Raw genomic sequence first — 12,528 nt, 5'->3', positions numbered from 1 at the left:
AAAAAAAAAAAATAAAAAATAAAAATAAAAATAAATTAATGAACTAATTAAAATATAGTTTGTTAATGGATAATCATCTATAATAGTCAAGTTTGCAGTCATGTTAGTTAGATTTTCTAGATGTACATAGATATATTTCAGACAGGCATTCTTCGTATCTTTCAAAGACTACAAAACATGACATTTAAGATGTTTTAATAACTTAGGACTTTTCGTGACAATGAGACACATCTGCTCCTTGCAGCACCAAACTACTTCAAGAGAAAGATGAATACCAAAGAGGCTCCTTATGGAGTTGGTTAGCCATTTGGACAAAAAAACAAAAAAACAAAAAAACAAAAAAACAAACTGCTCTTACCTGGACTGTTACATAAACTGGACAAGAAGATCCCACAGAGAGAGGACTACTAAACTTGCCTAAAGATGAGATGATCCTTTGGGGTTCCTGTTTCATAAGAGTCTGTGAGTGATTCTTTAAAGCACAAAAAAAAGTGACTAAAGTATCTTTAACATTTCCTACTTCATGGAAATGTCTGCTGGATGCTATGGGCCTGTAGGCTAAAGATGGATGCCTCAACGGTACAAAAAAACTTTGGGTGACTGTACAGGGAGCGAGATGTCTCTATCATTTCTAGAGTTTTAAAAGTTGTTTACTTAAGTAATATATCCTTCTGGAGTCTTTGATGGAGTTAAAAAATAGTTATAATTATAGTTTTCCTCTGTTATGATAAAAAGCAAAATTTATATAAATGTTGTAACTGTAATTCTACTATGTTAAAGTAAAATTCTTTCTTTTTAAACAAAAAAAGGGCAAATGGTATAGGAGGTTCTTCTGCTTATGTATTGCTTTCATTGGTAGAATAAAGGAACTGCCTTGGATTTTTGCTAGGGCAGCCCTTAGGTGGGTAGAGTAGACAAATTAATTTGGTTACCATTATTCCACACTAGTTGACTTTTTGTTTTTAATTTAACATATCAACTTCTGAAAATGTGAGAATGGCACAATGGATATGAATAAATGCCTTCAGTCTCTGCAGCCTCTGTTATACAGCTCTCATTGGTGAGCCACTTTCCCATCTAATTATACAGGAAGCAGGAAACCTAGTTTTTCCAATCTGACACTAACTTTTAACTGTTCAGGAGTACAAAGCATATATCCCCAGCACTCAGAAGCTGGGAAGAAAGCTGTCATTAATGAGTGGACAGGCTAGACCAGATAACAAAGCAACAACAACAAAATTCTATTTGAAATAGTAAGAGCAGGTCTAATAATTTCATGTCACTGAAAACCTCTTAAACCTCAGAACAGCAAGATGAACAACGCCTTAACTATATCACTCTGGTTTCTATATGGGAAAGAACTTTTATAAACTTGTACAGACACTAAAGAAATCAAAATGGCAGTTCCTCAGAAAAACTGGTAAAGATCTACTCCAAGATGCCACTATACCATTCTTAGACACATAGCCAAAAGATGTTTCATTCTACCACAAGGACACCTGCACAGCTATGTTCACAGATTTATTCCTAATAGCAAAAAACTGGAAACAACTTAGATGTCCGTCAGCCAAAGAATGGATAAAGAAAGTGAGGTACATTTACACCATCATTACTCAGTTATTAAAACAAAAGGATCATAAAACTTGCAGACAAATGGATGGAACTAGAAAAAATTTATCCCAAGTGAGGTAACTGAAACCAAAAAGGAAAAACATGACATGGATATTAGCTATAAAGTAAAAGATATTCATGCAACAATCCACAGACCAAGAGAGACTAATTAGCAAGAAGGTCTGGGGAGGCGGGGATACATAGATCTCCCTGGAAAGGGGAAATAGAATAGATTTTCTGGATAGACTGGGAGCTGGTGGAACTGGGAACAGGAGAGAGCAGGCTAGGGAAAGGGATGGAAGGGGAGAGTAAGAGGGAAGACTACTGGAATTAGGACTAATTTGGGAGTCAGTATGGAAACCTAGTGCAGTCTCTGTTCTGGAACTTAATTGGTTGAAACACTTTTCTTTCTAATTTCAAAAGCAGTAAACCTAGCTCTTCATATACTCCTTAGATTTTATGAAAACGACCCTAGAAAAGACTCCTAAAAACAGGGGGATGAGGAAACTGAAGAGTCTTCTTTAACCAGGCAAGGTCGAATGATGCTGGGTTAATTGGTGGCTCAGAACTTGTGGGAGTGGACAACCTGACTAGTCTAACTGGAGTACCATTCCATTAGAGGGAGCCCATGTGAAACACTACTTGGATGTCCAAAAACCCAAAGCTCAATAGCCTACAGATCTAGGATAAAAACAAGAAAGATTTAAAAAAAAAGTCGAAGAAATAATTCTTAATGATATTCTGCTATACTCATAGAATGATACCTACCTCAACTGAATTCAGACAAGCTTAATCCAGAAACTGATTGGAACAGATGCAGAGATCCAGAGCCAACCATTAGGAGGAGCTAAGGAGCTCTTGTTGATAAAGGGGAGGAAGAACTGGCAGCCAGAGAGATTGAGAATAAAGCCCACAGAATCAAATAACCCAAGGTCTTAGGTGTCACACACACAGAAGAAGCAATCATGAATCCCATAAGGGTCTGTGCTAAGTTCTTTGAAATACATGTTATGATTATGTACTTTTATGCTTTTGTAAGACTACCAAAAGTGGAAATGTGTGTGTGTGTGGGGGGGGGGGGGTCTTTTTAACTCATTTACCTGCTCTTGGGACCCTTTTCCTCATACTGGGTTACCTTATCCAGCCTTGATATGATGGTTTGTGCCTAGTCTTATTGTAACTTGCTGTAGTATGTATACGAGCTGATTTTGTTTGTCTACTTGACAACAAGCTAGAGAGACATCAGAGGGTTGGGGCTTAGTTGAGGAAATGTCTTAATAGACAGTGAGGTCTTAATTACTAAACAATGGAGAGGGGCCCAGCCCACTGAAAGTGCTGCCATCCCTGTGCTGGTGGTCCTGAGGCTCTATAAAAAGGGAAGGCTGGGCAAGTCATTAAAAAGCACTCCTTCATGGCATTTGCATCAGCTGCTGCCTCCAGAATCCTGCCTTGTTTGAGCATCTGTTCAGAATTTCTTTAATAGTGAACATCAATGTGGAACTGCAATCCAAATAAACCCTTTTCTTTCCATCTTGCTTTTTGGTCCCTGTGTTTCATCACAACAATAGAAATCCTAACTAAGACACCATGTCTAGTTGATATCTATGAGACTTCTTCATTCCTAAGTGTAAAAGGAAGACTAGTGATACCTCTAGGTCACAATCCCTCCTTATAGGAGCTTAGGAAAGAAACTCAAGCTAATAACTAAAGGCAAAACATGGGGAAACATTGTTTACTGGTTTCTTCTCTTACTTAGTCACTGTCTCATACTCAGCTATCTTTCTTAATCAGCCTAGATCCACTTGATTAGAGATATTGCTGACTCAATGGAAGTGCCTTCCTACATCAATCATACTCAACGCAACCTCCCCCAGACACAGTAACAAGATATTCTGATTTGGCAGGCCCTCTACTGATGTTCCCTCGGATGATTCTAGTCTGTCATGCTGACAGCTGAAGCTAATGAGGACACAAAGACAATGTATTGTTCATACCAATCACTTCAGCAGGAAAAACCCAAACTAGAAGATTGCAACAACTGGAAAATATTGATATGCCAGGAAATTGAAAGATGCAAGCCTCTAAGATCAAAAGGAGAAACTGAAACTGTCTCTCCACAGAAAGTTCCACAGCAACAACAATAAATCACAGAACTCATAACAAGAAAATTTCTGGATACAATATTGGTGAAAGTCCATCATTTTCCAGAAAATAAACAAAATAATTAGATTACAATTAATAAAATCAACAATATATGTTGCACCACTGACAAAACAAGACACAAGGACAGACCTACAAATATTTTTTATGGTCCCTTAAACAAGAACTACAGGATCCTCCTAATCAAAATCAGACTCTAAGAAGTCAATGGCCATGACTCACCCTGTGCACCACAGTTCTCTCCTTTGCCAGTCACAGAGAATTGGATGAGGGAGGAGGTTGTTTCACCAAATTGGAGAGATTCATTTCAAGCCTTCTGATGTTTTAACTTTGTAGAAAATAGTTTTGAGTACTAAAAGGATTTCATTCTCTGTGATAAAGAAAAGGATGCCAGGCAGTACTGGCACACAACTTTAATCCCAGCACTCAGTAGCCAGAGAGAAGTGAATCTCTGTGAGTTTGAGGCTAGCCTGGTTTAGACAGCAAGTTCAAGAACAGGCTGCTATCCTACACAGAGAAATCTTGCCTCAAAAACAAACAACAAAAGAAAGATAGATAAAAAGAAAAGGATGTCTGTTAGTATCATTTAGACATGATTTTGTTTTTTATGATTGATGATTTTCTATAAGTCTGAAGCAAAGTGAAGAAATGAAAACTCTTTTTAAAACAAAATACAAGATAATAAATTTTTAAAGAATCAGTGTGCACCTAAGTGTTAACAGAGGTTTTCTGTCCTGCCTGCTCCTGTAGCCATAAAGTCCCAATGAAGCATTAGTTGGTCCATTAGCTCAGGCTTCTTATTAACTAATTCTTATAACTTACATTAGCCCACAATTCCTGTGTATGTTGGTTATGAAAAATCAGGTTTGATCAAGGAAGAGCTCCTGAAAAATCTCCGATAGGAGAAAATGGCCCAGATGTCTGAGTTCCACATCCTGAGGATGATCAAGGCTCACAGAATTTTCCAGTCAGAATTTGACCATGATTCTAAATTTTATTTAGGTTCCTGTAAAATTATCAGCATTCCCAATCAGCAGGAAGTAGCCTGGAAAACTATGTCCACATTCCCCAAAAATGGACTATAGATATTTTCCTTTGTTTAGAATGTTGGTTACAAGTTGTTATGGATAATGATCAGGAGAAAGGCTAAACAAAGAATATTAGATAAAGAGTTCTTTTTTTAAAAAGGGGGCGAAGTGCAGTGGGACAATGGTCTTTTACCCTGTCACTTGTATTTTAAATAAATGCTGGTTGTCCAGTAGTTCCACGGGAAGTAAAGGCAGGGAAACCAGGCAGGAAGTAGAGGTGGGACAACAAGAATTCTGGGAAGAGGGGAGTTTCAATCTGTAGTCGTCATCCAGGTACAGAGGAAGCCAGACACCGAGCATACAAGATGTGACTGCTTCATTGAAAAAGGGTACCAAGCTATGTGGCTAACACAGACAAGAATAATGGACTAATTTTAAGATGTAAGAATTAGTTAATAAGAAGAGCCTGAGATACTAAGCCAGTAACTTTATGATTAATGTGGAACTCTGTGTGTTTATCTGGGACTACACAGATGTGGGACCTAGTGGGACAGAAAATTTGGTCAAGACCTAAGCAACTTGTTTTGCTTTATAAGTCACAAGCACTTTTGAAAACAAGATTATTGTTATTTTTTGTGAATGTTTGCACATGAGAAAAAATACCTTCTATATGTGTACAGGCGACATAACAAACGAAGGTGCCATACCCACTGGATCTGGAATAGTAGATAGTTATGAGCCTCCTAACTTGAGAGTTGGTATCTGAACTCAGGTTCTCCCCAAAAAGAATATGTGCTGAGCCACCTGCCAAGACATATGACACTTTTTGGCCAATAGACGAAAGTCTTTCACAGATTAACAACAACAACAAAACCTAAATAAATGAAGAAATAAATAAATGATCCTTGAGAATATAATGCATCAATATAAGAGGCTGTGTATGGTAAATTTACACAATAAAGTAAATATAATCCAGTGACAATGCCCAAAATTTAGAACAGGAAATATAATTTAAAAGTATAGTAGAAGCACTCAGAATGCTCAATGGGATTATGAAAAAATACTACACAGACTGACACAATACGACTTCTATAATTAACATAACGCTACCTACAACAATCAAGAATGTGTAAAATATTTGTCAAAGAATAAAGAGGATGGAGAGATAGGGCCAAGAACAAAGGAAGGAAAATATAGTCAACTATTAATCAAAAGACCAAAGGAAAGTCAGCCAGGAAAAGTGTGATTTTGACCCACGTTACCCCACTCCATACAATTCTATACGTATAGAGGTACACAGGTGATGGTGGTGCACGCCTTTACTCCCACAACTCAGGAGAGAGAGACAGGCAGATTTCTGTTAGTTTGAGGACAGCCTGGTCTACAAGAGTTAGCCTGTCTTAGGGCGGAGGGGGAGAGAGAGAGAGCGAGAGAGAAAGAGAGAGAGAGAGAGAGAGAGAGAGAGAGAGAGAGAGAGAGAGAACAAGAGAGAGAACAAGAGAGAATAAACAAAGACTTCACAACTTGCACAAAATTAACTCAAAGTGACCCATAAACTGTTATGCTTCTGACTTTCCAGCTACTGATTTTTTTTTTCAAAACACATAAGCCCCATGTTCTAAAGCTCTCTTTGCAAATGGAGGTAATCTCCAGACATGGCTCTGCAGACACTTATGGTTACTTGTGGTTTCAGGCAAACCCAGTCTCACTGATGTCTAAGCAATATGAAAGAATAATTTAAAATCTGCCTCCTGCCACATAGATTATGTCACGAAATATAAAATCTACCCTACATAACTGCACAACACCAAGGACTCCTGAGAAATCTCTCTACATCAGAAATTCCCTTCTTCCCCTGGAACTGGACTGAATCACACCATGGTAGCTAGTGGTAGCAGAAAGTTAAAAGCATTCTATCCATGTATTGATAAAGGCTGATCCACATCACCTCTTTCTACAAGTTCCTAAACTATTTGTAATATTTATAACTCAAACCTGAAAGTGGAATGCAATATTCAGAACTTCTAGAAACTAGATCTTCACTTTTCCAATTCATTTTCCCACCATGCACCACAAAAGCCATGCTTATGTCTGTTCACTGGACTAGCATCATATCCTTACATCCCAAGGCTGGGAAGCCTTCCCTTCCCCAGGAAATTACACACAGGGAGGCTCCAAAGACAAGGGCTACTGCCCAGGTCACCACATGAACCATCAGAACCACAGTCTAATAAATGGTCCATCCAAGCCCCAGCAGAAATGACAATGCAGCAGACCTGCTATGAATAACCCATACTCACCATGACACGACTTGCGGTCTTCCTTACAACTCCCTACAGCAGAAGTTGAAAAGTATCCTGGAACGAACGTGCTAGCTAGTTATTGCTATTGATATGCCTTACAAAAGTCCCTCATTAGCTAGGGTCACCCAGCTATTAGTAGATCCCCTACTGGATGATCAGCGATCAAATTACTCAGACAGCATGGTCCTCCCAAGCTCTGCCCTTCCAGCTCAATAGACAGGGCCCTAATCTGGAAAGATGTATTTTAGTAGACATTCTTCCACTCTCCCAGAGCACTTTCTGTTCCTCATCCAAGGCACAGGGTCCTTTGTATGCCCATTCCATTACACATTCAACTTCCAGTGTAGCCAACCCTTTGCTTCTTAGCTGGGAAGTCCTGCAGCCAAACACAGGTCACAGTAAACAGTGACTGTTGTTAAAGTATAAAAGACATCATGAATTAGAAAATAATGAGGAGTCATAGTAGGGCATGGAGTCAAGAAAAAGACTTTGGATATGATGTTATCTCAAGTAATTATTTTGAAAGGTAAAACTGGCTTTAGGACCAAGTACTCCAGAGACTAGGGATTAGTATAAGAGCACATCAAGGATTACTCACACCTTTTATCTCAGACTGTACATAATAAATCTGAAAAACAGGCCTGTTAAGCAGGGTCAGAAATGTTTACACAGATCTTCTATATTGGTTAAACTAGTGTAACTGCAATGATTTGGTTACATGATAAGGTCAGTACTTTATTCCGAATCATAATTGCCCTGATCTGTGGGCCTCAAGAAATGGCCAGTCAGGAAATTTATGGAGCCACTAAAATTCATTACCTGACTCCTCATTGTTAATAACAACTATTGCCAAAGCAGAAAAGCTCTCACCCTCCTTTCTGCCCCTCCCTTTCTACGCTCTGACTACATCACTTTTGAAGTTAGTCAGTGAACTCAATTCTTGCTCTTGTCCTTCTTCATTTGTAACTCCCAGTAAAAGTCAGAGAGACTGGAGGACACTCATTGAAAGGTCTCGTATCCTCACCAGTCAAGGCCCAGACTGAAAAGAGCTGCAAGACTGACTTCCCATCACTGGGCAGCAGAGGCATTTCTCAAAGCATTTCTCAATTTCATGGCTCCAGGCAAGTCTGGGCTACAGGAAGTTTTGCTCTCAGGAGAAACAAATAAATCAATTGCACTTGAGAAAAAAAGGAATGATTTTTTTTTTCTTTTCGAGACTTCTTTGAGTAACAGCTCTAGCTGCTCTGGAACTATCACTTGTAGACCAGGCTGGCTTTGAACTCACAGAAATCCATCTGCCTCTGCCTCCAGAGTGCTGGAATTAAAGGATTCACCACTACCTCCCAGATGGAATGAAATTCCTTATTTTTTTGTTTGTTTGTTTGTTTGTTTGTTTGTTTGTTTGTTTTTCGAGACAAGGTTTCTCTGTAGCTTTGGAGCCTGCCCTGAAACTTGAACACAGAGAAATCCACTTGTCTCACTTATAGCACTGCCTCAGTGCTATAATTAAAGTCATGCACCACCACCTGTCTTGTAATGAAATTCTTAATGACCAGGAAACGATGGAGAACAGAAACAAATAAATAAAGAACATTAATGAAACCAGTAAGTGACTTTTTATAATTGTAAAAATCATGTATTTTTGAAATTAAAATCCTTAGCTATGTTGACTTTGTAGAAGAGTAGGCCCTTCCCTAGTAGAGAGAAAGACATTAATAAGAGACAGATTGATCTTCCCTATGGCACATTGGCTGTTGAGGTCTGTAACTTGACGCACTGAGTTACAATGGCCTGTTTCTCAAACTTCGAAGATGACTTAAATGTGTCAAGCATGACTGAGTATATCTACACAGGAGAATTCAATATTCGTTGACTCAAGATAACTTTCTCAACCACCAATGTGGTCTGTGTTCATTCACATGGCATGAAATAACGCATACTGGGAAATTATAAATTCCCTCTGCCACAATTAGGTCCTTTTTCATAGTGGTGATTCCAGAATTTGACTGCCTGTCCTGTTTCCCCTGCAATGTACACAATAAACTGTTCTTCCTATTCTGGTCTGGAGGCAGATGCTGTGCTCACATGCAAATCCTTTTCCTCTAACTGCAATGGACAGTCAGCTACAGGAATCAAATGGATAATTTTTAAACTCTGAGGTGGTATGGGCATTTAGTTCAAGAATTGTGGAGGTGTCAAAAAAAGAATTATTGAGGTGGAATATAGAGAACAACAAGGTCGTTACCCCAGGAGTGCAAGAGTCGGAGATCAAGGCCACCTGAGGCAACAGAGGAGAGCTTGTCTCAGAAACACTTTTCTAAAAGGCTGGCAATGCAGCTGTCCTAGATGCCTTTCCAGGGAGAAAAAACCTCCACATATTTAGGCAATTAATAAAGGAAAATCTCTTTATTAAGAGCAAGCATCTATCTCTGGCTAATGCTCATAGAAGAGCCAGCCTAGACATATTTTTCATTCAACATATGCTGTCATCCTTACATTTCTGTTAGGGTCATGCTCCAGGTTACACTGTGCACAATTTAAATAGAGACAGGAGACTGCATGTCTATACATTTAGGCAGATGGGAGACTTACACTCAAAGAGATTCCCAGAATTGTTTCTAAAGTATACATACCAGTGATCTGATACAGCAGAACATTTTTCAGTGACTGAGTCCAGAGGTAAAGGTGCCAGGGAATGAGAAAGACAGGAAAAGTAGAAAGCAGCCGAGATAAAAGCTGGCTGGAGTGGGGAGGTTTTTGCACAAGCTATGTTTTATACCACGTAATTTCTTTTTGTTGATGTTTTGTTTTTTGTATTTTTTTTGTCTTTGTTTTTCAAGACAGGGTTTCTCTGTAGCTTTGGAACCTGTTCTGGAACTACCTCTTGTAGACCAGGTTGACCTCGAACTCAGAGATCCGCTAGCCGCTGACCCCCTAGGTAATGGGATTAAAGGTGTGTGCCACCACTGCCCAGCTGACAAGTAAATTCTTAAGAAGACTACTACTTGGGAAATGGAGGGAAATGGGAAAATTCCATGAAGCCAGCTGAATCTATGATACAATGGAATAAACTCAGGAGCAGGTTAATCAAATACTGTTGCACAAGGGGAATACAGGGTATCTCAAGAATATTACTACCGTGGCTTTGGAACTGATAACAATAGCTCCACATAGTGGGAAGAGTTGGGTTCTTGGGATTTGGAGCAACCAGTCCACAAAGGCCGTGGCCCCAGACCATTACCAGCTCTATATTCCTGGTTTTAGAGAAGGAGCTCTGTTTTATTCTCAGTGCATCAAGTCTTGAGGCAAACGTTGAAGGCCTAGGCCCCAGGCTGTTACTGGCTCTCCAAAGAACGTGCTTGCTCCCTGCCTTGCTAAATGAAAGCCTTGCTTGACCAAGTCAGTTCATAACACAACAATATTTTACTTTTCACATAGTTGTTCCCTGGTGTCACATTGCCCATCTCTCAGAACTAGGGTATTTCTCAATAGAAAACCGGAACTTTACGGCAGACCAGGCCTTAAGGAGGTTGTGACCTTCTTGAGCAGCTAGGGAGAGGCCTGTTTTTTGATATACAGTGGCTGCTTCTAAATCAGGGGTATGTCCTTTGTAACAGTTTGGAGCCAAATGCCTGGACAATCCTGGTTTAAAAAAAAAAAAATGTGTATCCTAACACCGTTATCTCTACCAGGCCTCATTCGCTTATACTTATCTTTGGAGTGTTTCAGAAGCAGCCCTGCCTTATCTATATTCTTCTTTGTGAGACTTACTTTCTACTAAACCTTAATTAACTTTTGTAATAACCAATTCTACCCTTCGACATCACAGCTAAGTAGTGGAGTGCTACCCATCGCAAGAAATGACTTTTACAAGCTCCACAAAATTAACTGTGAATGGATCTTACATGAAATGTTACTGCAAAGTGCTGAACATCTAAGCAGATACTGGAGAAACTCCATCTGTTCAAGGTTGACAACCTAAAGCATTGTTGTTGACTCCAAATGTTTCTACACACAGCTCTGCTCCCAATATCTGCACAGATGTAGCCCAGAGAAGTTAGGCAGAGCCCTGTGCCTGGGTCCAGGAAGTTGCTCGGATTGCCAGGGGACTCACAGGACAGGGACTCTGCAGATCCCCACCCAGGCCCTGGTAGGACCCGCCACACAGGCTCTCGAAACTCCTCATCCGCTCTTCCCCATAGAGGACAGCAGCTCCTCACTCACCATGTCGTGGCTTCCCAGCTCACCCATAGCCCCTTCACAGCTCCCTGCAGCAGCACAGCAAGCGGAAAAGAAACGGCGGCAGCAGCTCTTCCGCAAAGCCAAGCCGGCCGCTGGGCTCCCGGAAGGGCCCTGCACCGGTTCTGACTGGCAGTTTTTACTAGAGGTCCTGATTGGCTAATAAGGCGTGAGTGACAAGGGCACCTCCCTTAAGGTTACAGTGCTTTTAAAGACACAGCACAAGGGTTTCTGACGCCCGCCTTCTACTGAGGAGGGAGACCTACTTCAGGACTGTAGAGATGTGCATTTTAATAGCGTTTGCCCCTGGCTTGACTTGAAGACTGTGCTGTATTCCTGCCTTCTATAAGCACTTCCCATTTTTTCCTCCTGAACATCAAGTGACTAGCTCGCAGAGTACTTTACTCATTGAGGAGTGTTGTGATTCCCTGACCCACAGTGCCCAGAAACAATTTATATTATGTTATATTATATTATATTATATTATTTATTAACAGTTTTATAGAGAGATTTAAGAACACAAAAGGAGAGGTTTGGTCTGTGTCTTTTCAATGGAATGTACTTTTCACTGAATGTATTTACTTGCTAGTCACAAGCACTTAAGGGAACCATGACAGAAATGCAGGAAGCATATAAAATATGATGATGATGATGATGATGATGATGATGATGATGATGATGATGATGATAAATCTCCCTTGCACCAGAAGCTAGGATGATGAAAGAAAAATTGCTTTCTTCTAGAGTTCAAGGCAAACTCTTGACAAATGAGTAATAATAAACAGAGTAATCTTCATGGTAAGTTGAATATTTAGAGAATATTGAACCTAGGAAGAATGTCTTTATGAGCACTACTGTGTGCCAGGACATCTTCCGCATTATTCATGGTTCTCGACATAAGCAGGGCTGGTAAGAATCAATGTCTTCATATATGTGAATTGATTAGAAAGAGTCACAAGTTGTAGTCCACCTAACCCAACAATTGCTGTCTACCAATGGAGATGTTAAGAATCAGTAGTTGTTCAAACCATGAGGCTGGTTGTCTCAGCTGGTTTTCTGAACCTCTGGCAGGTTCATTTTTTACCACGAGCTCTTTCTTTAAAATCAAGTAAATGACACCGTGAAAGAATACTGCTTTGTAGCCTATACCACATATTAACCTTGATATTTGATCTAAATGATAGCTG

The 12,528-nt window shown here is 39.8% G+C and overlaps 1 pseudogene; it reads right to left on the bottom strand.

Annotated features, from left to right (window-relative positions):
- LOC101986204 overlaps positions 1-11,440 on the bottom strand; it is a 45,189-nt pseudogene extending 33,749 nt beyond the window's left edge.
- Between the last annotated feature and the right edge of the window lie 1,088 nt (positions 11,441-12,528).

Source organism: Microtus ochrogaster, linkage group LG5, assembly GCF_000317375.1.
Source record: "Microtus ochrogaster isolate Prairie Vole_2 linkage group LG5, MicOch1.0, whole genome shotgun sequence".
Taxonomy (NCBI): Eukaryota; Metazoa; Chordata; class Mammalia; order Rodentia; family Cricetidae; genus Microtus; species Microtus ochrogaster.
This window is presented reverse-complemented; position numbering and strand designations above follow the sequence as displayed.